Source organism: Stegostoma tigrinum, chromosome 44, assembly GCF_030684315.1.
Source record: "Stegostoma tigrinum isolate sSteTig4 chromosome 44, sSteTig4.hap1, whole genome shotgun sequence".
NCBI lineage: Eukaryota > Metazoa > Chordata > Chondrichthyes > Orectolobiformes > Stegostomatidae > Stegostoma > Stegostoma tigrinum.
Genome location: NC_081397.1, coordinates 13,063,870 through 13,086,541, shown reverse-complemented (window position 1 = coordinate 13,086,541; position 22,672 = coordinate 13,063,870). Strand labels below are relative to the sequence as shown.

Sequence of the window (22,672 nt, the reverse complement as noted above, 5' to 3'; positions counted from 1 at the left end):
GCTGGGAACTCATATTCACACAACAGAAACTGACAGATACAGATTAATGTTGTCACTCTCAATTCTCAGAGCAGAAACTGACAGATACAGGCTGGTAAATACAGTCATACATTTACATATGTGAAACTGACAGGTATATGTAGATAAATATATTGATTATAGAAATGATTTGGAGTTGGGTATTGAGGATAAAATCTCTAAATGCGCAGGTGATACTAAGCCAGGGAGAAGAGTGAATTGTGCGGATGATACTGAGTGACTTCACAGGGACATTGACAAGTTGGCCAAATGGGCAGAGACCTGGCAGATAAATTTCAATGCAGAAAAGTATGAGCTCATGCATTTTGCGAATAAAAACACAGAGAAACAATACAAGCTTAAGGGTACAGCTTTGAGGGTAGTATTGGAGCAGAGAGATCTTGGGGTTCATGTGCAATATTCTCTGAAGGTGGCCAGGCAAGTTGAAACAGTTGAGAAGCAGGTTCAAAGGATCTTTGAATTTAAAAATAGAGGCATTGAGTCTCAAAGGAAGGACGTAATGCTACACCTCTACAAATCATTGCTAAGACCACATTGCTCAGACTAGATTTGTGTTCAGTTCTGGACACCTTATTTAAGGAAGAAGCCTCTGGGGAGGGTTCAAAGAAGATTACTAGAATGATAGCAGGATTTTACTGACAAGGAAAGATTAATGAAATCAGGCTTATTCCCCTTGGAGCAGAGAAGATTAAAAGGACACCTTATGGAGGTGTTCACAATTATGAAGAATTTTGAGAGAGTGAAGTTCAATACTCTATGAAGTACACTATGTCAGTAACCAGGGGTCACAGTTTCAAGATTGTCACCAAGACAGCGAGGAGTGAGATGAGGAGAAACATCTTTACTCGGAGCATTGTTAGGATTTGGAATACGCTGCCTGGGAGAGTGGTGGAGGTGGATTCCATGTGAGGTATGAAAAGAGAGCTGGATATATATTTGAAAATGATGAAGTTTAGAGGGTCATGTAGATGGGGCTGGAGAACAATCCTGCCTAGAATTATTTCCAGCTCACCACAATTATAAAATAAATGCAGAGTAGATTCAGTTCTTTATGTCATCTGTCCTGACCCACTAACTGGGAGATTAAATAGTTATTCAAGTTAGGAATGGACAGCACAAAATTTCAAATCCCTGCCATCATGGATCAGATCATGTTACAGCAGAAGAAATTGGCCCACTCAGAGTTATGTGAGAGACAGTTATTCCAATGGCTTCTCAAGGCAAATTCATGTTTGGAGTTGATGTCTGGCTGAGTGAATGGGAAGAAAGCTTAGCCATTTCTCAGCTGCAGAAACCTGACGCTCCTCTGTCCTCTCTTCCTTCTCCCCCTTATTTGCTGGAAGGAACAATTGCTATCCATCAATTTGTGAGGCATTGAAGGGATTCTTCTGTGCTGTCTCACACTGTCCACGGAAGATTGACAGAAACATTTCCCTCTTCACCTTGACCTGGTTCCTCATCCCCTCGCATATCTGTGTGCCTCAGGGTGGTGTATGTGATGCAGGATGGTTGCTGGTCTGCTTGCTCAGCCTGAAAATAGGACAATACAGAAACATAGTAAATGAGGAGCAGGAGCAAAATCGGTGGCCTCATGGACAGTGAAGGTGGTTATCTCAGAGTACAACGGGAACTTGATCAACTGGGCCAATGGGCCGAGGACTGGCAGGTAGAGTTTAATTTAGACAAATATAGAGGTGTTGCATCTTTGGTGAGGCAAACCAGGGCAGGTTAATGGTAGGGCCCTAGGGAGTGCTGTCAAACAGAGGTATTGAGGGGTGCAGGCACACAGTTCCATAAAGTGGAGTCCCAGGCAGACGGCAAGTTTGGAACAGTTGCCTTCATCAGTTCCAACACTGAGTGTAGGAGTTGAGATGTTATGATGTGGCTGTACAAGACATTTTGCCCCTAAGAACTCCATGCAACTAATTGAACAACATTCACTGTTCTGGTCCCGACTACTTTCTGTGACAGGGAATCCCATTGGCTCCCCACCCTCTAGGTGAAGACATTTCTCCCCATCCTCAGCCCTTCCCCGTCTCCTTTCAACTGTGACCCCCTGAGTGTGGACTCACGTGCCCTCAGCCCCCACTCCGGCCATCAGCAACATCTGTGTTTACCCGTATTAAGTCCCGTTGAAGTTTCACAGGTTTCTATGAGATCGAACCTCAATCTTCGAAACTCCAGTGAATATAATCCTCACCGATCCAGTCTTTCCTTATCCATCAGACCTGCCATCCCAGGATTCAGTCTGGGAAACTTCGGCTGCACTCCCTCCATAGCCAGGACATCCTTCCTCAGAGACGGAGACCCCACTCTGCAGACACAACACAGCAGGAAGTGGTCTCTCCCTGTACAATTGCAGCAAGACAGCCTTGCTCCTGGACTGGAACCCTCTCACTATGAAGGCCAACATCCCAATTCCCTTCTTCACCATCTGCTGCTCCTGTAATGCTCACTGTCAGTGACTGTTGTATGAGGTACATCCAGGACTTGGAGCACCCCCACATCCCAATCCGGCAGATAAAAACCCAATTTCCTGGTTTTGCACCCAAAGCAGATCATGTCACGCTGATCTACATTAAACTGTGTGAATCATCTCAGTGTTGAGTCTACAAGCTGGACATTCGGAGGGGGTGGCTGGTGAACGTGGGGATGTGGAGGGAGTGGATGGTGAGAATAACAAACTTTATCTGGAAGACACTGAGAGTGTATGGCATGAGCTGTGGACATCTGGGGTTGTTACATAGACCAGTTCCTCTTAGAAAAGCACACAGTTGGAACAACTTTGAAACGGATGATGACGAATGTTATTTCTCTGTACTCTGAACAGGATGTGGCCAGTTCTGCCAAGGTGGCAAGTGGATGCCAATCTCGAAATATCCTTGAATGGATCGACATTCTCAGCCTGAAGGCAATGAGGAGTTTGCAAAGGTCTAGGAGTCACGTGCAGAGCAGATCAGGTGAGAATGGCAGATTTTGCTCCCATAAGAACCATCAGAGACAGGAATGGGAGTAGGCCATTCGGCCCCTCAATCCTGCTCCACCATTCAATAGGACTGTGGCTGATCCAACATTCCTCATGTCCACTTTTCTGCTCTTCCCTTTGATTCCCCGATTGATCAAGAATCTGTCAATCCCAGCCTTAAATCTGCCTTCCCCCTGCTGCCACAAATACACACAGCTCCCTGTAGCAAGGAGTTCCAAAGTCTCTTATCTCCCTGAGAGAAGAAATAACTTCTCAGGTCAGTCTTCACTATTGAACCAGATGGTTCTTTGCTTCTTACAATGGTCATCATTGGAGTCTTAACTCCAGATCTGTTTTGTTTAAAGTAGAAGTCAAAATCCACCGCATGCCACAGCAAGATTTAAATTCAAGCCCTCACAGTATATCCCGGCCATCTGACAGAATAGGATATTGCCTCCCCATTATTTCAGAAATTGAAAATGAATCATATCAAAGTGCGGTGTTCAGGTCAGCATAATTTGCCCCACACCATTGAGCCAAACATCGACAGCAGTGGAATCCCTACATTGTAGAAGTAGGCCATTCAGCCCATTGAGTGCATACCAACCCTCTGAACAGCATCCCACACAGACCCACTCCTGTAACCGATCCCTGTACCCGTTCACTTCCCATGGTTACTCTCCCTAATCTACCAACCCCTGGACACTATGAGCAATTTAGCATGACCAATCCACCGAACCTGCACACCTTTAGACAATGGGAGAAGACTGGAGCACCCGGTGGAAACCACACACACAATATGAGGCAGCAGTGCTCACCACTGAGCCACCGTGCTGCCCAGTGTTTTTGCCGTGTAGGGCTTGCTTAGCTCAGTTGACTGTGTGGTCGTGCTGAAAGCGTGTGGTTCAGTTTCTGCACTGGTTGAGATTGCTGGGAATGATCGTCGCCCTTTGCCTTAGATGTGGTGACCCTCAGGTTAAACAGTAAAACAGTTGTTGCTGTTGTCTCTCTGTCTCAGCCTCTGTCTCTCACTCTCTCTCTCTGTCTCTCTCTCTCTCTCTCTGCAAGCTTTTTCACTACAAAATAACTTAGGTGTTTCCCGCCTGATGCAACATCACAGTGAGCTGTAAATAAAAGAAAAGACACTTTCATGACAGAATGTATCTAAATGCACGGGGAGAGGGTGTAGAGGCAGATTCACCAGGATGTTGCCTTCGACACTGGAGAGTGCCAGTGATGGAGAGAAATTGGACACACTGGGGTTATTATCCTTAGAGCAGAGGAGATTGAGACACTGGACACGATTGGAATGTATCAAATGATGAGGGACCATAGATTGGGTGAGCAGGAAGAAATGTTTCCTCCTTGATGGAGGGACCAATGAGGGACAACGTTTTCACCCAGAAGCTGTGGAGAAGGAGTGGATTAGGCAAAATGGGAGGATATTTAATTGGGGAATAGGAAACTATGACGTGATTAGACATGAGTTAGGAAGCATGGACTGGGAGCAATTGTTCCATGGTAAGGGAACTATAGACATGTGGAGACTGTTTGAGGAACAGTTGTTGCGAGTGATGAGTAAATATGTCCCTCTGAGACAGGCAAGAAGGGGTAAGATAAAGGAACCTTGGATGATGAGAGCGGTGGAGCTTCTTGTGAAAAGGAAGAAGGTAGCTTACATAAGGTGGAGGAAGCTAGGGTCAAGTTCAGCTAGAGAGGATTACATGCAGGCAAGGAAGGAGCTCAAAAATGGTCTGAGGAGAGCCAGGAGGGGGCACGAGAAAGGCTTGGCAGAAGGAATCAGGGAAAACACAAAGGCATTTTGCACTTATGTGAGGAATAAGAGAATGGTCAAAGAAAGAGTAGGGCCAATCAGGGATAGCATAGGGAACTTGTGTGTGGAGTCTGAGGAGGTAGGAGAAGCCCTAAATGAGTTTTTTGCTTCTGTCTTAATGAAAGAAATGAACTTTGTAGTGAATGAAACCTTTGAAGAGCAGGTGTGCATGCTGGAATGGATAGAGATAGACGAAGCTGATGTGCTGAAAATTTTGTCAAACATTAAGATTGACAAGTCACCAGGCCCGGACCAGATTTGTCCTCGGCTGCTTTGGGAAGCGAGAAATGCAATTGCTTCGCCACTTGCGAAGATCTTTGCATCCTCGCTCTCCACTGGAGTCGTACCTGAGTACTGGAGAGAGGCAAATGTAATTCCTCTCTTCAAGAAAGGAAATCGGGAAACCCCCGGCAATTACAGACCAGTAAGTCTCACGTCTGTCGTCTGCAAGGTGTTAGAAAGGATTCTGAGGGATAGGATTTATGACCATCTGGAAGAGCATAGCTTGATCAAATACAGTCAACACGGCTTTGTGAGGGGTAGGTCATGCCTCACAAACCTTATTGAGTTTTTTGAGGATGTGACTAGAAAAGATGATGAGCGTCGAGCTGTGGATGTGGTGTATATGGACTTCAGTAAGGCATTTGATAAGGTTCCCCATGGTAGGCTCATTCAGAAGGTCAGGTGGAATGGGATACAGCGGAACTTAGCTGCATGGATACAGAATTGGCTGGCCAACAGAAGACAGCGAGTGGCAGTAGAAGGAAAATATTCTGCCTGGAAGTCAGTGGTGAGTGGGGTTCCACAGGGCTCTGTCCTTGGGCCTCTACTGTTTGTAATTTTTATTAATGACTTGGATGAGGGGATTGAAGGATGGGTCAGCAAGTTTGCAGATGACACAAAGGTTGGAGGTGTCGTTGACAGTACAGAGGGCTGCTGTAGGCTGCAACGGGACATTGACAGGATGCAGAGATGGGCTGAGAGGTGGCAGATGGAGTTCAACCTGGATAAATGCGAGGTGATGCATTTTGGAAGGTCGAATTTGAAAGCTGAGTACAGGATTAAGGATAGGATTCTTGGCAGTTTGGAGGAACAGAGGGATCTTGGTGTGCAGATACATAGATCCCTTAAAATGGCCACCCAAGTGGACAGGGTTGTTAAGAAAGCATATGGTGTTTTGGCTTTCATTAACAGGGGGATTGAATTTAAGAGTCGTGAGATCTTGTTGCAGCTCTATAAAACTTTGGTTAGACCGCACTTGGAATACTGCGTCCAGTTCTGGTCGCCCTATTATAGGAAAGATGTGGATGCTTTTGAGAGGGTTCAGAGGAGGTTTACCAGGATGCTGCCTGGACTGGAGGGCTTATCTTATGAAGAGAGGTTGACTGAGCTCGGACTCTTTTCATTGGAGAAAGGAGGAGGAGAGGGGACCTAATTGAGGTATACAAGATAATGAGAGGCATAGATAGAGTTGATAGCCAGAGACTATTTCCCAGGGCAGAAATGGCTAGCACGAGGGGTCATAGTTTTAAGCTGGTTGGAGGAAAGTATAGAGGGGATGTCAGAGGCGGGTTCTTTACACAGAGAGTTGTGAGAGCATGTTATTCCGAATGGGAATATTGGGAATTGGGGAATGTTGGGACACTGAATAAATTGGAGGAGGAGACAGACAGATTTGTAATCTATGATGGGGAATGGGAGTAGGGGCAGGAAACTGGATCTGAGGACAAGATAGGATCAGCTGTGCCGTATCAAATGGGGCCACAGGCACCCAAGAGGCTGAAAGGTCTCCTCCTGCTCCTAGCCCTTAAGTTGTATTGGTCAATCAGTTGCCTGAGCACATTTTAGTGTGGGTGGTACAGACAGTAGCGACAGAAAGCTCTTATTCTGAGGTGCTAAAGTGTGTAATCCATCACAGGTCACTCAGTAAGAGTCAATGTAAGACCCATATGATAACAGCAGAATTAGGCTGTTTGGCCCATCGAGTCTGCTTTGCCATATGATTGTGGCCAAGAACCCCATTCTCCTGCCTTCTCCCCCTCGGCCTTGATCTCTTCACCAGTCAAGAACCTATCTATCACTGTCTTAAAGACATTCAATGAATTCCGCAGATTCGCCACCCTCTGGCTGAAGAAGTTTCTGCTCATCTCAGTTTGAAAAGATCATCCCTTCATGCTGAGGCTGTGCCCCTCATGTCCTGGTCTCTATCCAGGCCTCTCAGTATTCTGTAAGTTTCAATTGGATTCTCCCTCATCCTTCTAAGCTCCATTGAGCACAGACACGCAGTCTTCCCCACTCCTCATTAGACAAGCCCTTCATTCCTGGGATCTTGTAAACCTCCTGTGGACCCCCATCCAAGGCTAGCACATCCTTCCTGAAATACAGGGCCCAAAGCTGCTCACAATACTCCAAATACGATCTGACCAGAGCCTTATACAGCTTCAGTGGTACGTCTGTTCTTGTATTCTAGCCCTCTTGAAATGAATTGAAATGAACTGCCGAATGAACTTGCATGTTAACCTTAAGAGAATCCTGAAGTAGGACTCCTGAAGTAAGGCTTTAGATTTCCGAAGACTTCCCCCTTTGAAAAATGGTCGATGCCTCTATTCCCACCAAAGTGCATCACCTCACACTTTCCCCCATTGTATTCCATTTGCGATATCTTTGCCCTCTCTCTGAGCCTGTTCAATTCCTTCTGCAGCCTCTCTGCTTCCTCACCATGATCTGTCCCTCCACCAAACTTTCAGTCACCAAAGAAACAGGAAATGACAACCCTCCCTGTGTGAACAATGCTGGACCCAGAGCGAATGGCTCCTTGCCCCAGAGACCCAGGCCAGAGGAGACCACACTCAGACATTAAGCAGTTGTAATGCGGTAATAAACAGATTGATGTCTCAGTGCCCAAACTTTCGGTGTCTCCTCGAAACAAAATGAACAATATAGCAGTTAGCTCTCAGTGTACATTTCCCTCTTCCAATTCAATTCAATGACTGCTGCTTGGAATTCCCGTGTGTGTCTATGTTTGGCTTGGACTACTATGGTTACCGTGTCCCAGTTAAACTGATGGCCTTCACTGTCAGTGTACCAATATTAAGAAGAGTTTATTGTGCCATTTTGCTGCTAGCAGATGTTCATGTGTCCTGATGGCTAGTTTCCTTCCTGTCTGTCTAAGGTAATGGTTTCAGCAGTTGTTGCTTGGTATTTTGTCGACCACATTAGTTTGCATGTTGTGAGAATGCGGTCTTTCATCCTTTTGAGTGTTTATCATAAAGTGGCTGTGGGCTTGTGTGCTCCCCTGATTCCTTGTGGTCTGAGGAGACTTCTTGTCTGTTCTGATATGTTCTTGATGTAGGGAATATGGTCAGTGTGGTAGGGTGTACTATTTCCTCCTGTTGTCCGAAATAAATGTTGACTCCCGGGGCAACTCCATCCTGACTGTATACCACTGTGCCACCACCTCTGCAGGGTCTGTCTGCTGGTGGGACATGACATCTCCAGGGATGGTGATGGTGGTGTCTGGGACATTGTCTGTAAGGTATGATTCTGAGTATAATGCTGACTCTCCGGATTGTGACATGAGCCCCCAGATGTTAGGAAGCAGGACATTGCAGGGCTGACAGGGCCGTTTCAGGTCTGTTGTCTGTTCTGGTGCCTAGGCCAATGCTGGGTGATCCATAGCGATGAATACGACTGAATGGCTTGCTCTTTCATTTCAAAGGGTCAACCCTGATTACAGGTCACTGGACTTGAAACATTAACTTTGATTCTCTCTCTCCACAGATGCTGCCAGACCTGCTGAGTTTCACCAGAACTTTGTGTTTATAACCTGTAAAATTAAGTTTGTTCCTCTTTCTCTCCCTCTCCATAATCCGGCTAAGATTTTGAAATTTGCCATTCTTGCTGTCTTCTCCTGATTGATGCAAGATGAAGAGCTTCAAACAGAATCTGTTCATTTTCCAGGTGCAGTCCTGCCAAGTAAATCTCGTCAAAGATTTCCAACTTCCCAAAGTGGTCTGCATCTACTTAATGACCTAATCTTCTGGTGGCGGGGTGGGGTGAGAGGTTGGCATTGGGGGTGGGTTTTATGGGGGTGAGCTGTCAACTTCAGAGAGATACATGATCGCTATAACGGTTTGTACAAAGTACAGCTTTCTGTCGATATTTACTGTTTAAAAAGCAATTGATGCATCAATTACAGATCATGGTCAATTCACCACAGTCTTACCAGATCATTAGAGCTGCTCTCCCATTGGAGAGAGCGGATTGGATGGTGATGGAACCTGAGGGTCACTGCGCCTCAGGTAATGGAGAGGTTCAAAAGGAGAGTCCTTCACGGTAACCCCATCCGGTGTATGAATTGAACCCACGCTGTTACCAATCTAATGCATCACAAAGCAGCCATCGAGGAAAGCACCCCCGCCCCCCCACCACGTCCACTTCTGAGACAGGAATAGTCGCTGATCTGGAGAGTGGTTGTAATTACAAAACAAATAGCCTTGCCCCTCTCCCCACCCCAACATCATTGGAGATAAAGAGCTTTGTAATGATACTGTAGCTTTAAGAGATTATTTTGTCCTGGTTTCTTTTGAGAGAGAGATTGAATGAGAGGTGTCGAGCTCGCTGGTGAAGACCGCTTGACTAAACAGCTTGAGTTTTATTTTGTCCAGGCTGAATGAGTGTGGCCAGCTCTCAGATCAGGATTTCTCGGTTTTGTTTCATTTCACGTGCATCTGAAGCTGTTGGCATCTCAAATGCCTTTGAAGCTTCAGTGGATGTCTCCCGGCTCCTGCTGTCTCTGTATTTTCTGTTGACTCTTTACCCTCCTGGATTGGAGTTCTGCACGTGAGAACCTGTGTCTCAATTTTACATGTTTGTCAAGGAGTGTGTTTATGGGATGTTACTATTTTGAATCAGTTAATTAGCAATAGTTACTGTATCTACTGTTCTGTTACATTTCCAACAGAGTTAAGTTATTCTTAATTCTTCCTTCTTTTATTGCATTTTAACTGTCGTGTTTAAATCCATTGTTTTGCTTAACATTGAGATGTTTGCCCAATCGCATTGCATCTGAAACAAGCACTTCATGTTCGCTTTTAAAAATAAAGTTAGGGTAGAGACTACCTTCTGAAAATATCTTGAGGGGGTCTGGCCTGATCTAGTCTTGTCCATAACAGACTGAATAATTCCAAAGATTTATCTTGGGAAGACAGACTGAGCAGTTTTGGCCGATACTCTCTGGACTTCAGAAGAATCAGAGGAGATCTAACTGAGGGATCCAAAATGCTAAATTTGAGGGATTGAAAAAGGAGATGGAGAGAGGATGTTTCCTCATGTGGGAAAATCTAGAATGAGATGACATCAAGTGAAGATAAGGGGTTGGGGCAGATTGAAAATGGACATGAGGAGGAATGGCTTTTCTCGAAGGTTGGGGAGAAGGGGCATGTCCAACCTGCACATCCATTGGAGCATACCAGGAAACAGAAGCACCTGGAGGAAATCCACTCCATCACAGGGAAAATGTGCAAACTTCACACAGACAGTCACCTGAGGCTAAAATCGAAGCTGGATCCCTCACACTGTGCAGCAGCAGCGCTAACCACTGAGCCACTATGTCACCCATTGAGCCTGTTCCACCTTTCAGTCTGTGCCTTCACACCATTAACTTGCCTTTAGCCCCATCCCCTTATTATCTCAGCCAAACAAAAATCTGTCAGATTGGAAACTAACCACTGATCCAGCCACTGCTGTGTTTGTGGAAAAGAGATTTCAACCTCGATAACGCTTTGTGTGTAATCATTTAACGGAACGTTTTCAGTCTAACTGTTGCCACGTACCATAGCCATCCAAATACGAAGCAGTTCTGACTTTTTTTTTTAAACAGAGTTTGCCTTACACCTGTGAATGCTCTGTTTCAACTATAAACTCTGGAAAATGCCCCACCCCAACTCCCCCGATCATGTGTCATTGCTTATGGAGAGAAATCTACTGGTTGAATTCCTGTAGCCACAGGTTTTGGGGCAGGATTTTTGTTTGTCAAAGAGGTCCATAATGCTTTTTGCCCCAAGTTTGTACGTTTGCTTCCGAAGTACCGTGGCCAGTGGCAGGGGGCAGGGACTAACGTCCAACTGGAAAGCTGAGCCCAGAATGTCAGGATGGAGCTGGGTAATACTTTGCGACAGAGAATAGAGGAGAAAGTGGGAGAAAGAAACAGAGTGGTGATAAGGGAGAGTCTTGCGAATGAAGTTTCATTGAATTGAGATGCCTGGTCAATTTGCTGATTTCGAAAGCTTGTGGCATCTCACAATAAAGTAATAGTCACACAGTACAGAAACAGGCCCTTTGGCATAACTTGTCCATGCCAACTGGGCTTTCCATCATAAACTAGTCTCATTGGCCTGCAAATCCCTTTTGCACCCTGTCCAATTTAATAATATCCTTCCTTTTCCTAAGGTACCAGAATTATACACACGAATCTAAAAGTGGCCAGACCAATGTCCTGTACAATAGCAACATGATGTCCCAAATCCTATTATCAATGGCCTGACCGATGGATGCAAAAATGAAATCTGGATGGTGGCATGTGATCAGGAATGTAACTTTAATACAAGAGTATCACAGTACTGGAGAGTCTTTTTGATCCATCCAGACTGTACCCACTAACAACAAAGGATGTTCCCAGTCACAATGGGGCAGTCCACAACCAGCGGGGGACAGTCTAAAGGGGAAGGGTAGGACTGAGATGAGGGAAAATGTCTTCACCCAGAAAGTGGGAAGCATGTGGGATTCTCTGCCACAGCAGTGATTGTGCCCAAAACATTGAATGTGACTCCATCTCTCAATCCTGTCATCATCTCTCTCTCTCTCTATCTCTTCCCCCACCAGCCCCCATTTCTCTCTCTCTCTATCTATCTCTCTATCTTTCTCAATCCTGTCATTATCCTTTTCTCTCCCTTCATCCTGCACTCATCTGACTTTCAGAGATAATGGGAACTGCAGATGCTGGAGAATTCCAAGATGATAAAATGTGAGGCTGGATGAACACAGCAGGCGAAGCAGCATCTCAGGAGCACAAAAGCTGACGTTTCGGGCCTAGACCCTTCATCAGATCTGACTTTCTCTCCCTCACCCGACCCTCGCTTCCAGAAATGTTAATTGCAGGCTCGAGCACGCGAATCAGTTTGAATTATTTTAGCCCCTCCTAACAGCCTCAGTCGTATGTGAATAATCTGGGAGATAAATGCACACAATGTTTCATTTATATGTACATATGTAACACCCACTGACAGAAAGTAAACATGGAAAACACCTTCACATGCATCGCACGGGTCCAAATGTAAAGTCAACCTCTTTCTGTCTGGGAGAGGAAACACTTTGGGAATTCAATTAATTTCACCTCTGACATTCCTGAAAAAGAAAATAAATAGGAGCAGAGAATGACGCCCCTCGGTCCATCTACCAGTGGTGTAATTTGTAATCTGTAACCATCCATCTCCCTGAGAGTGTTACAAACTAGTTTCTCCCCACCTCCCCCTTTCCCCACAATTTTCGCCCTTTAACTGCAGCAAGTAAAACGAACACATCAAACACTTATACAGCAGAAACAGACCCTTCAGCCCAACCTGTCCATGCCAGCCAGGTTTTCTAATCTACCCTACTCCCATTTGCCTGCATTTGACCCATGTCCCTCTAAAGCTTTCCTATTCACGTCCCTGTTTAAATGCCTATTAAATGTGTGATCGTACCCACATCTACAACATGTCTCCCAACTCATCCCATACACGCACCACTCTCTGTGTGAAACAGTTGTCCATTAGGTCCCTTTTAGATCTCTCACCTTAAACCTACGCCCTTTAGTTTTGGGCTCCCCCGCCCTGGGGAAAAGACCTTGGCTATTCACCTTATCTCTGGCTTTCATGATTTTGTTGACCTCTGCAAGATCACCCAGCAACCTCCACTCTCTTGGGGAAAAAAGTCCCAGCCTAATTAGCCCCTCCCTACAATTGAAACCCTCCATTCCCAGTAACATCCTTGTCAATCTTTCCAGTTTAATAATATCCTGTCCATAGCATTTAATGCATTTCTGTTTTGGTCATTTAAGGATTTCTCATGATCAATCTTGCCAATGGATCCATCAAAGAGAATGAATTGCCTCCAGTTATCCCTTCCCTTTCGCTCCCATCAATAAGCTGGATAAACACGACCTACTTGTGCACAGCCTTTCCAAAACGCACATGATCTCGAGGGACCGACTCCCCACCCCTGGGAGACAATCTAAAGGGGGAGATTAGGGTCCAGCTTCTGCAGATCGGTCTGCAGCTCTAAACCTGGCACGGGGTCGGGGGGGAAGCTCTCGTGGCTTCTTGGGCTAGAGAGAACAGAAAATTATACTAACCACCCAGAGAGAAGTCGAATGGACTGTCTGCAACCGGAACACACAAGAAAAGGAACTAAACCTCATCTGTTGGTCCTTATCTGATAGAAACACTTGTCAGAAAGGCATGAGAACGGATGCAGAGTCGACAAACTCAAAATCCTAACTCAATCTCTCTCTCTCTCTCTCTGCCCCATGGCCCCAACCCCCAACTCGCTGACAGATGCTGTCAGACCGGTTGAGTTGCCCCAGTGCTCTCTGTGTTGGTTTCAGATCTCCAGAACCCTGCACTGTGTTGCTTTTGCAACCTTACAAGCTGTGTTCCTTGCTTCAGACACCAGTGCCACCACTCCTGGTGAAATGGTGTCCTCTATTGTTCAAGCATAGAGGAAAGATATGGCTACACATTTGAAGATAACATTGCACTACTGTCAGAAAGGAAACACAGGACAATGAGACTACATTGCTTGGGAATGGTGTACATATGACCAGAGGATCAGAAGTGGGCCATTCAGCCCATCTGGCTGCTCCACCTTTCAACCATGATTGTGGCTGAACTGCTCATTCTTAACTTTGCTGCTCTTCCACCCCTTGCCCCATAACCTTTGCTTCTCCTTCCTGATTGAAAATCTCTCTCAAACTTGAATATACTGAATGACCCGGCAGTGACAGCCCTCTGTGGTAAAGAATTTCACAGATTCACTCCCGTCAGAAGAAGAAATTCCTCATCTCCATCTTCAATGGACGAACGCCTATTAAGACATGATGCCCCTCTGGTCCCAAATTCTCCCACACGAGGGGCAATGGCTCCCGGTCAAATTCCTCAAAGGATCTTCAATGAGCCCTCCTCTCATTCCTATAAACTCCAATGAGGATAGGCCCAACAGACTCAATCTCTCCCTCATCAGACACTCCCTCCATAGCTGGGATCAGCCGAGTGAACCTTCTTTGAACCTGCCTCCAATTCTAGTCTCTCCTTCCTTCGATACGAGGCCACAAAACTGCTCACCGTATCCCAGCTGTATCTTGTATGGTTTTTTTTAGAAAAATTTCCCAACGTTCATCTCACATTGAAGGCTGACGTTTCGGGCCTCGACCCGATGTTTCGTCTAAACCCTTCTTCTGAAGAAGGATCTCGGCCGGGAACGTCAGCTTTCCTGCTCTTCTGATGCTGCTGGGCTTGCTGTGTTTATCCGGCTCTGTACCTTGTTATCTCAGATTCTCCAGCATTTGCAGTTCTACTATCACTGAAACAATTTTACCCTGGATTGTAAGAAATAGTTTTCATCTGAAATCCTCAAGCAGTTGAGAATCTCTGTCCCTTTGTGAAGTACAGCTGGTTTTGAGGGCGTTCCTAACATACCACAACATCAGACAGAGTTACAGCGTGCCATGGTGTGGTTGGAGATCCCCAGTGGGCAGATTTTATGCCATTCCCACTCAGTGGGCGATATGTACTCCCTGAGGAACAAGCTGTGATAGCTCTATCCCTCTGTAAAATCAGCAATTACCACAAATCTGCCTTATTTATTTCCTATTTCTGTCCCACCCTGTAATCAATTCTCCTTTTCTGTTTACATTTAAAACAAATGCATTCCCCTTTGAATCGACTTTTTTTTTAAAAAATGCTAATCTGTTTACGACTCTCTTGCAGTTTATTGCACGTGGCTGTTACTTTAGCCCTCTGTTTGCTGTATTCGGGCAGTTTAATTGTTGACTGCATGGCAGATCGGTCCTTTTTACAGCAGAACTCCCAGGTTTCCCCTTATTTCCTGTGGCTATCAGCCTGAAGAGGGCTAATATCAGAAATGTTGACTGCTCCTTTCCTCCACATGCTGCCTGGCTTGTCCTTCCAGCCTCCCGTTTGTCTCGGCTGTATCTTCAGCTAAAGGGGAGGGCATGGCTCAGTGAATGTCTACTGTGTGTGTGTGTGTGTGTGTGTGTGTGTGTGTGTGTGTCACGGAGAGCGAGAGAGAGGGCGTGTTTCATTGAAAGGAAGAGTTTGGAGGTTTAAAGGGGGATGTGAGGTAAAAGGTTTTCACCCAGAGAGTGCTGGGGAATCTGGTACTCACTGCCTGTGAGGGTGGGAGAGGCAGAAACCCTCATCACATTGAAGAAGGATTCAGATGTGCACTTGTGATTCAAAGGCTTTGGGCCAACTGCTGGGAAAATGGGATTAGGGAATAGGGATAGATAGGAGGAACTGCAGATGCTGGAGAATCTGAGATAACAAAGTGTCGAGCTGGATGAACACAGCAGCCAACCAGCATCAGACAAGCAGGAAGACTGATGTTTCAGGCCTAGACCCTTCTTCAGCAATGCTCAAGAGTCTTGCTGCATTGACCCCCATCACCAAACCCCAACCTGTCCATTCTTCTCAGGGTTTTCGAAATTGCATTGAGATCATCTCTTGATCTCCCAGATCCGGATGATACAGAGTGCCCAAACTCCCTTCCCAGCTCACTGCCTCATTGTGAAAAATGTGCGCAATCACACTCTCTCTCTCACAGACTCACACACACACACGCTCATGCATGTAGATTCACACGCACAGTCAGACTCTCACACACACTCACACCAGCCTTCCCCTCACTCTATGCTGCACCTCCCATTTCCTCTCAGTCTCACCCCCACTCCATCCTCCTTGACGAACCCCCACCCCCACAATTCAGTCCCTTTTCTCGCTATTCTCCCTCTCACGCACCGCACACGCACAAAGACATGCACACACTTACATGGTCACATATTCACACACAGTCTTACAGACACATACACACTGGAACAATTTTTCCGCACGTCCTTCACAGGTGCGTGCGCACACACGCGGTCTGACACACAGTCACACCAGCTTGCATTCACACAAACACATGTTTTCTCAAACAAATTCATTCACAAAATTACATTGAATATCACACACCCACACACACTCAGAACTGTCATAATCTCTCTCACATTCCCTTCCACATTCACATGCAATCACAGTTTATGCTCACACTCTTGTACAAACTCACATTATCTCACACATAATTTCAAACAAACTCACACTCACCCACACACAGCCTCTTAAACTCACAGAAAAACACATTCACAATACACTCTTGCTCTCTCTCTCGCACACACACACTCTCACACACTGTCACACACATTCACGCACAGTCACACAAAACATCCTACGCGCACATTTAATCTCACAAACCATCTCAGACGCTCATTGACATAAACTTTCCTCAAACATTTTCTCTCACACATACTCCTTCCCTTACCCTCTACCTCTCCCTACCACGATATCTCACCCTCCATCCCACACCCTCCCCCCTCCCTCCCACCCACACATGAGCGACGGATGGAAGGGGCGATGCTGGTGACCCAGGGGAGACTGCGGCTGACGTGTTGGCTCACTGCACCTTGCATCACCTTCCCATCCCTGACAGTAATCCCCAAGTTCGGTCTCTGATACCCGCCTCACATTGGATCCCCGGGGGCTCCAGCAACGCATCTTGATTTTTAAAAAAAGAAATCCACCATTTTGTTGTGTGTTACAATTTTATTCATCACCAAAGGCAGAATTGTTGCGTACAAAAGCAAATATCATCAAGAAATTACATTTACAATAACACAGCGATCGATTAAACCCGTCCCAATGTACACCATCCATGAACAATACTTTCCATTGCTTCATAAACACCGGGCCCATTGTGTTTTCATTTAGTTTTCCATCTCAACACAGGGTTCGGAGGGAGGGGGGAGTTGTGAAGGAGGATGCAGAGATGCTTCCATGCGATTGGGTCAAATTGAGTGAGTGGGCAAATGCACGGCTGATGCAGTTTGATGTGGATTGATGTGAGGCTACCACTTTGGGAGAAATAAGAAAACAGGAATGCAGATTATTATCGAAATGGTGATGGATCGGAAAAGCAGCACGGAGGACAGGAGTTGGAACATCATGTTGTGGCTGTACAGGCATTGATAAGGATATTCTTGTAGTATTGTGTACAGTTCTGGTCATGTTGCTACAGGAAGGATGTTATTCAACTGGAAAGGGTGAAAAAAATGAACATAACCATGTTGTCAGGAATAGAGAGTTTGGGCTATAAGGATAGGCTGGTTTTTTATTCCAGAGCATCGGAGGCTGAGGGGTGACCCTTTGAAGGTTTTAAAAATCATGAGGGACATAGATAAGGTGAAAGCCAAGGTCTTTAACCCCAGGGTTGGAGAGTCCAAAAGTAGAGGGCATAGGGTTAAGGTGAGAAGGGAAAGATTTAGAAGGGGCCTGAGGGGCAAATCTTTCGCACAGATAGTGGTGGGTATATGGAATGAGCTGTCAGGGGAAGTGGTGGAGGTGGGTAAAATTATAAATATTTGAAAGAAATTTTGGCAGATACATGGATAGGAAAGGTTGGAAGGGATATGGTTCAAACACAGGTAAACAGGGCTGGGTCAGTTTAGGAAACCGGGTTGGCATGGACGAGTTAGGCCGAAGAGTCACAGAGCACAGAAATAGCCCCTATGACTCTATGATGAGGGGCACAAATGCTGTCTTTACCAGCAATGCCCCACATCCTTCGCCTGAACGAGGGGTCATCGTGATTAAAAAACAGCAATAAGCCAGTCACCATCCTTACTGGCTCGAATGTGAACAATTCATCAGCACAGTCCTGCTGTTCCATTCAAAGGTACCTGGTACCTATTGACCAGACCCTTTGGCCCTCGCGCTGGTGTTGTCCCTGATGTTGTTCACCAGTTTGCAATCGGACCTGCGCTGCTCCTTTCTTGGTGGCCAGCAATTGTCAGATCCAGACGGCGTCGATGTTAAAATCTTAATGTCTTCTACCAAGCCTGTACTTACATCAACCCAAACCCTTTTGTGCTGCAGCGAGAGTGTCTGTATGTCGGGACTAAAAAGCCAACATTTTTTTAATTCATGGGATGAGGGCATTGCTGGCCAGGCCAGCATTTGTTGCCCATCCTTAGCTGTCCAGGGGGCTGTTAAAAGTCAACCACTTTGCTGTGGGTCTGGAGTCACATGAAGGCCAGGCCAGGTAAGGATCGCAGTTTCCTTCCCTGAACCACGTGAGTGAACCAGATGGGGTTTTCCAACAATTGATTCACAGTTTCCATCAGACTCTCAGATTCAGGATTTTGAGGAATTTAAATTCCACAATCTGTGTTGCAGGATTTGAACCCGGGTCCCCAGAACATCACTGGAACATCAGGATTAACAGTTACGCGATAATCCCATGAGGCCATCGCTTCCCCATTCAAAGGTCAAGCCTGCCGCTCTGGAGGTGTGTGATCCCCCATCCTGACAATGTGGCGTTTCCAAAATACCTGCAGCGGAGAGAAACCCCCTACGTTCCTGTTCCCACAATGGGTTTTGGAATCTCAGAAAGCCGAGTTGAAGTGTCCAGCAGGGGTTTTGGTTCATTGGGTGATCTAGTCTTTTCCGTATAGACTCTGTTTCAGCCATGCCTTTTCTATCCAGTTTGTTCAGTGGCTTGCAGCTCAGTGTGTGTTCCTTCTGTGGGGCCAGAAGTTGTTCCTTCCAACCCTACACCCCAGGTCTCTTTCGCCCTGGAATGTAACCATTGAAATTGGCTGGTTTCTCTTTTTATATATCTCCCAACTGACAGATCCTTCTGGCAATTCCTGTTCAAAGTTGGTCAGAATGGGGGAGATTCCTGTTCCATGCGCAGAAGGTGGCAGATGATGTCTTCCTCCCCTTAAACATGGCCCAACTGAAAAGCTCAATCCTCAGACATGTACATGAGAGGGAAGCAGAGGCAGGTATTAAATTTCCAAAGACCACCAGCTGCTGAAATAGTTTTGAATTTACAAAACTAACAGCCTGCAATGTCCAGAACAGACCAACAGATGCAACAACATGAAATTAGCTTCAAAATGAGTGGAGCAGAACAATGTGTGAAAGATGGTTTCCATCGCAAAGTTCACAAGTTTGCGATCTGTACACAGGAGTTACATTGTACCTCTTAATGAGACAGTCTATAAAAATCGAATGACCCGCCTCTCATCTGTCTTCTTCTTTCTTACTTGTGTGGAATATTCTCGTAAACATTTCCATCCGCTCCATCTTCTTCCTCTGAGAGCTCGCTGAGCTTCAGTGTGGCGTATGTGATACAGGAATCATTGGGGTCAGGCTTGGCGTCCTGCAACTGGAATGATATTGGAATGGAATTGGAATTGAGTGGGAGCAGGAAGGTGAAGAGGTGGGAGAGGTCGTTTGTAGGTAAAGGTAGGAGTGGATATCAGTGGGAAACAGGAATCACCAACAGGAAGTTCAGTGCCACAAGTTAGGAATCTGGGTAGTGCAGTGGTAATTTCCCTACCTCTGAGCCAGGAGGCTGGGGTTCAAGTCCCACCTGTGCCTGAGGTGTGCCATACAGATTATAAAAGTGGGAAGGTGATGTCAGAGCTGTACAGGACTTTGGTGCGGCTGCAGCTGGAGCACTGTGTGCAGTTCCAGTCTCCGCACTATAGTAAGGATGTAATTGCACTGGAGGGGGTGCAGAGGGATATTCACCAAGATATTGCCTGGGTCAGAACATTTCACCAGTGAAGTGAGGCTGGACAGGCTCAGGTCGATGCTTGGAGCAGAAAAGGCTGAAAGGGCTTTTGATTTGTTTCCATTCACTCATGGGACATTGGCATTGCTGGCTGGGCCCAGCATTTGTTGCCCTGTCCCTAGCTGCCCTCTTGAGAAGGTGGTATTGAGCCGCCTTCTTGAGCTGCTACAGCCCCATGTCCTGTAGGTCGACTCACAATGCGCTTCAGGAGGGAACTCCAGGATTTTCACCCAGTGACACTGAAAGAACAGCCAATGTATTTCCAAGTTGGGATGGTGAGTGGCTTGGAGGGGAACACACAAGGGGTGGTGTTGCCATGCATCTGCTGCCCGTGTCCTTCTGGATGGATGTGGTTGTGGGTTTGGAAGGTGCTGTCTGGGGATCTTTGGGAAATTTCTGTCGTGTATCTTGTAGATGGTACATACTGTAGCTACCAATTGGGTGTGAATGACAATGAACTGGCAACTATTTAATGTCACGGTCAGTGATGTTTTAATTCTGTACAGGAGTAACTGGAACACCAACACCAGTAATGCCACAAGTTTGAAACTCACTTATCCCCAGGCACTGGAAGTGGAATGTGAAACAATGAGTGACCTACTCCATTGTTAAAGAATTGCTGGATATTTCCCACTGTGTTTAAAGCAGGCACAAAGCTATGGGGGAGGGGAGCTGTGAAGGAGGCTACAGAGATGCTTCAGTGTGATTTGGACAATTCAGGAAGTGGCAGCTAATGTAGATCAGCATGAGGTTATCCAACTGAGAGCAAAAACAGGAAGGTGGTGATTATCCATACGGTGATGGATTGGGAGTGGGGGAGGTGCAATGAGACCTATGTGTCCCCCATACACCAATCGCTGAAAGTGAGTATCGCAGGGGCAGCGGGTGGTGAAGGAGGCAAATGAGATGCCGGCCTTCAAGCGAGAGGATTCGAGCCCAGGAGCCGGGATGTCTTGCTGCAATTGTGCAGGCTGAGACCAAACCCTGGAGTATTGTGTGTGCAGTTTGGGATCAACTTATCTGAGAAAGGATGTCCTGGCTACGGAGGGAGTGCAGTGAAGGTTTCACAGACTGATTCCTGGGATGGCAGGATGGACACATGAAGAGAGACTGGATTGGCTAGGATTATATTCACTGCAGTTTAGGAGAATAAGGGAAGAATCTCATAGAAAACTGTAAAATTCTAACAGGACTAAATATGGTAAACACAGGAAGGATGTTCCTAGTGACTGGGAGGAAGTCAAGAACCAGAGGTCACAATATAAAGGAGATGGGTAAGGACTGAGATGAGGCGAAATGTCTTCACCAAGAGAGTGGGATCCTTGTGGGATTCTCTGCGACAGAACACAGTCAGGACCAGAAAATTGAATGGGGAGAGCAGCCTGGAAGGGCTGAATGGCCGACTCCTGCTCCTACTTTCTAAGGTGTTTCCTGTGATCAGTCTGATATGAACCAATAGTTAATATTTTACTGCGCGGATGTAAGGTATAAATCGACCTGCACTTCCTGTGGCAATAGCTGTGGTCTATTTAGGCTTAAAATGTAACATACCTTCTTCCCATTCGAGGAGAAACCAACACTGCTGCCTGAAAATAAAACAGACCAAGTTGAGAAGGAACTCTTTGGAGACATTGACGATTCAATTTGGACGAATTGAAGGCTGATCAACATTAAAGATGTAACTGAATATTTCAAAAGCATAGCTGTGTTTTTATATTGGTGCAACGCTTAATAAATTGTCCTCCTCAATCAGCCCAGAAACTTCAGAAGATCGCATTTAGAAACCTCGCTCTGGCTAAAGCCTACAATTTGCATTCAGGTCAATCACACAGAGGGTCAGTTTTTTAGGATGCAGGTCATTGCAACATCTTCAGCAGGCCGCCTTAATCTTATCAGCCTTTGCATCACTCGCCCTGTTGTTGTACATGAAAACGACAAGAGTGAACCATACAGATAACGTCCATTTGGGTTTTAGCTGTTGCATGCTGATAGTTCCAGATAGCTCAGTTGGCTAGATGGCTGGTTTTTGTAATACATGGCATGCCAGCCCTTGCCAACAGCATGGGTACAATTCCCACACCAGCTGAGGCTACCCTGAAGGATGCTCCTTCCGAACCTCTCCCCTCTCCTAAAGCGTGGTGATTCTCTAAAAGTTAAAATACCACCCAGTTCCCCTTCACTCTCTCTCTCCTATGAAAGAGCAGGATGGTGGCCATGTAGAACATGACCATTTACTGCTCATTCCCTTCAGACAAAGGCTAGAATGTGTTTGGATTCCATTGTACACAAGGCCAACTTCAGTTCAAATGTCCCTTGTGGGTGTTGATCGGTATCCGTGTGATAATTGCAAGTTCATCTTTCTGAGCAACAATATGACATGCAGTGCTTTTATTTTCTCTGTCATCTCAAATCAGCAGGTGGTAGCATTTTGCATATCCGCCTTGCGTATTATATGAGGAAAATGGAACTTACTTTCTCTCTATCCATAGATGCTGCCAGACCTGCTGAGCTCCTCCAGAAATATCTGAATTTATTTCTGATGTCCAGCATCTACAGTTCTTAGTTTTAAGAGAAAATGATCTACGTCTGCCTCAGTTAAGTGTAAAATGCATGTCCCACTGCTTGCGTCACGCACAGAATGTTTCTACATGTACAAAACAGTAATTGGGAAGCGACCGCCATCATATCACAGTCACCAACACACACAGCGATATATTTTTATTTCATTCATTCACAAGGTGTCACTGGCCAGGGCAGCATTTATTGCCCACCCCTAACTGTCTCCATTGCTGTGGGTCTGGAGTCACATGTCGGCCTGACCAGGTAAGGATTGCAGCTTCCTTCCCTAAAAAGCATTAGTAAATTCATTGGGCTTTTCCCCA

At 46.0% G+C, this 22,672-nt stretch overlaps 1 long non-coding RNA gene across 1 annotated transcript in view; it reads left to right on the top strand.

Annotated features, from left to right (window-relative positions):
- LOC132207271 (uncharacterized) overlaps window positions 1-19,724 on the top strand; it is a 29,865-nt gene extending 10,141 nt beyond the window's left edge. Inside the window, exons 3-4 of the long non-coding RNA XR_009443407.1 lie at window positions 2,870-2,999; window positions 18,383-19,724. This is a non-coding gene — a long non-coding RNA (uncharacterized LOC132207271). The remainder of the gene's footprint in view (window positions 1-2,869; window positions 3,000-18,382) is intronic.
- Window positions 19,725-22,672: the final 2,948 nt, after the last annotated feature.